The 3,921-nt window shown below is 43.7% G+C and overlaps 1 pseudogene; it reads left to right on the top strand.

Moving 5' to 3' along the window:
- The first annotated feature begins 331 nt into the window (after positions 1-331).
- LOC123408514 lies at positions 332-3,616 on the top strand (annotated as a pseudogene).
- The last annotated feature ends 305 nt before the right edge of the window (positions 3,617-3,921 follow it).

Genomic DNA, 3,921 nt, shown 5'->3' with positions numbered 1-3,921 from the left:
AGCCATTGGGTGCCACTTCTCTTCACAAGCTTCACAAGGGGGTGTAGGTTTGCTTTTGGTTCCTCTTATGCACACAATGTGTTTGATGAAATGCCCCAAGAGCGTGAAACAAACATGATATGAAGTGTTGGAGCCACACTTTCCTCATTTATTTTTTCCTCCTCGATCGCGGTTAGCAACTTGAACCTTTCATGCATGTGTGTCATTGATAAAATATGCATGTGTGTTGTTCATTGTTTAATTTCTATTGTTTATAACTAGTTAGTTTAACAAATGCATGATGGTTAATTATATATTTTATATTATAATAATGCAGATGAATCGGCAATGGATGTACGGTAACCGACTCTCCCGCGAGTTCACTACGGGTTTGAAAGATTTCCTCGTAGTGGCTAATGCGAACAAGCAGAAGGGTTTTGTTATCTGTCCATGTGTTGACTGTAAGAATCAGAAGGGTTACTCTTCCTCAAGAGAAGTTCACCTGCACCTGCTTCGGCACGGTTTCATGCCAAGCTATAATTGTTGGACCAAGCATGGAGAAAGAGGGGTTATAATGGAAGAAGATGAAGAAGGGGATGATTTCATCGATGAAAGCTATCTTGCTCATTTCGGTGATACTTTCATGGAGGATGCTGAAGGTGAAGGGGAAGGTGAAGGGGAAGGTGAAGGTGAAGAAGAGGCACGTGATGAGACCGTTGATGATCTTGGTCGGACCATTGCTGATGCACGGAGACGCTGCGAAACTGAAAAGGAGAGGGAGAATTTGGATCGCATGTTAGAGGATCACAGAAAGTCGTTGTACCCCGGATGCGATGATGGTCTGAAAAAGCTGGGCTGCACACTGGATTTGCTGAAATGGAAGGCACAGGCAGGTGTAGCTGACTCGGCATTTGAAAACTTGCTGAAAATGTTGAAGAATATGTTTCCAAAGAATAACGAGTTGCCCGCCAGTACGTACGAAGCAAAGAAGGTTGTCTGCCCTCTAGGTTTAGAGGTTCTGAAGATACATGCATGCATCAACGACTGCATCCTCTACCGCGGTGAATACGAGAATTTGAATGAATGCCCGGTATGCACTGCATTGCGTTATAAGATCAGAGGCGATGACCCTGGTGACGATGTTGAGGGCGAGAAACCCAGGAAGAGGGTTCCCGCCAAGGTGATGTGGTATGCTCCTATAATACCACGGTTGAAACGTCTGTTCAAGAACAAAGAGCATGCCAAGTTGTTGCGATGGCACAAAGAGGACCGTAAGTCGGACGGGGAGTTGAGACACACCGCAGATGGAACGCAATGGAGAAAGATCGACAGAGAGTTCAAAGATTTTGCAGCTGACGCAAGGAACATAAGATTTGGTCTAAGTACAGATGGCATGAATCCTTTTGGCGAGCAGAGCTCCAGCCATAGCACCTGGCCCGTGACTCTATGCATCTACAACCTTCCTCCTTGGTTGTGCATGAAGCGGAAGTTCATTATGATGCCAGTGCTCATCCAAGGTCCGAAGCAACCCGGCAACGACATCGATGTGTACCTAAGGCCATTAGTTGATGAACTTTTACAGCTGTGGGGCAGACCTGGTGTCCGTGTGTGGGATGAGCACAAAGAAGAGGAATTTGACCTACGAGCGTTGCTTTTCGTAACCATCAACGATTGGCCTGCTCTTAGTAACCTTTCGGGACTGTCAAATAAGGGATACAATGCATGCACGCACTGCTTACATGAGACTGAAAGTGTACATTTGCCAAATTGTAAGAAGAACGTGTACCTTGGGCATCGTCGATTTCTTCCGAAAATTCATCCAGTGAGAAAGAAAGGCAAGCATTACAACGGCAAGGCAGATCACCGGCCGAAGCCTGCGGAACGCACTGGTGCTGAGGTATTTGATATGGTCAAGGATTTGAAAGTCATCTTTGGAAAGGGTCCTGGCGGACAATCAGTTCCGAAGGGAGCTGACGGGCACGCAGCCATGTGGAAGAAGAAATCTATATTCTGGGAGCTAGAATATTGGAAAGTCCTAGAAGTCCGCTCTGCAATCGACGTGATGCACGTTACGAAAAATCATTGCGTGAACCTCCTAAGCTTCTTGGGCGTGTATGGGAAGACAAATGATACAAAGGAAGCACGGCAGGACCAGCAACGTTTGAAAGACCCTGATGACCGGCATCCGGAATGGTTTCAAGGTCGTGCCAGCTACGCTCTGACCAAAGAAGAGAAGGTCATCTTTTTTGAATGCCTGAGCAGTATGAAGGTCCCGTCTGGATTCTCGTCCAATATAAAGGGAATAATAAACATGGCGGAGAAAAAGTTCCAAAACCTGAAGTCTCACGACTGCCACGTGATTATGACGCAATTGCTTCCGATTGCTTTGAGGGGGCTCCTGCCGGAAAATGTTCGAGTAGCCATTGTGAAGCTATGTGCATTCCTCAATGCAATCTCTCAGAAGGTAATCAATCCAGAAGTTCTACCATAGTTACAGAACGATGTGATCCAATGTCTTGTCAGTTTCGAGTTGGTGTTCCCGCCATCCTTCTTCAATATTATGACGCACCTCTTGGTTCACCTAGTCGAAGAGATTTTCATTCTCGGTCCTGTATTTCTACACAATATGTTCCCCTTCGAGAGGTTCATGGGAGTATTAAAGAAATATGTTCGTAACCGTGCTAGGCCAGAAGGAAGCATCGCCAAGGGCTATGGAAATGAGGAGGTAATTGAGTTTTGTGTTGACTTTGTTCCTGACCTTAAGCCGATTGGTCTTCCTCGATCGCGGCACGAGGGGAGACTAAGTGGAAAAGGCACGATCGGAAGGAAATCAACGATATGTATGGACGGCCATTCTCTGACTGAAGCACACCACACTGTACTGAACAATTCCAGCTTGGTGGCTCCGTACTTTGAGAAACACAAGAATATTTTACGCTCGGACAACCCGGGGAAGCCTGAATCCTGGATTAGGAAGGCCCACATGGAGACTTTCGGCAGTTGGTTGAGAAAACATTTAATGAATGACAATGATGTTGTAGATCAGCTGTACATGTTGGCCAAGACACCATCTTCGACTATAACGACTTTCCAAGGGTACGACATAAATGGGAATACATTTTACACGATCGCCCAAGATAAAAAGAGCACCAACCAAAACAGTGGTGTCCGCTTTGATGTAGCAACCGAGAATGGGCAAAAGGTCACATATTATGGTTACATAGAGTAGATATGGGAACTTGACTATGGACCCTCCTTTAAGGTCCCTTTGTTTCGGTGCAAATGGTTCAAGCTAACAGGAGGTGGGGTAAAGGTGGACCAGCAATACGGAATGACAATGGTGAATTTCAACAATCTTGGTTACCTTGACGAACCATTCGTCCTAGCGAAAGATGTCGCTCAGGTTTTCTATGTGAAGGACATGAGTAGCAAACCGAGGAAACGGAAAGATAAGAAAACGATCAGTACATCATGCGATGATCCAAAGCGCCACATTGTTCTTTCAGGGAAAAGAAACATCGTGGGAGTGGAGGACAAGACAGACATGTCAGAAGATTATAATATGTTTGCTGAAATTCCGCCCTTCAAAGTGAACACCGACCCAAGCATTAAGTTAAATGATGAGGATGCTCCATGGATACGGCACAATCGTAAGCAAGCAGGGACACAAGGGAAGAAATGATGTGTAATAATTTATTGTACCAAACTTTGTTGAATGGATCATGTGAATTGATATATTATTTGATATATTATTATTAGTTTTATTTTTCTTAATTTTTTGATACATTATTTGTATTTTTAAGATTTTGAATTGAATTAGTTTTATTTTTCTGAATTTTTTGATATATTATTTGTATTTTTAACATTTTGAATCGAATTAGTTTTATTTTTCTTAATTTTTTGATATATTATTTGTATTTTTAACATTTTGAATTGAATTAG

Source organism: Hordeum vulgare, chromosome 1H (assembly GCF_904849725.1).
Source record: "Hordeum vulgare subsp. vulgare chromosome 1H, MorexV3_pseudomolecules_assembly, whole genome shotgun sequence".
In the NCBI taxonomy this organism is placed as follows: Eukaryota; Viridiplantae; Streptophyta; class Magnoliopsida; order Poales; family Poaceae; genus Hordeum; species Hordeum vulgare.
This window is presented reverse-complemented; position numbering and strand designations above follow the sequence as displayed.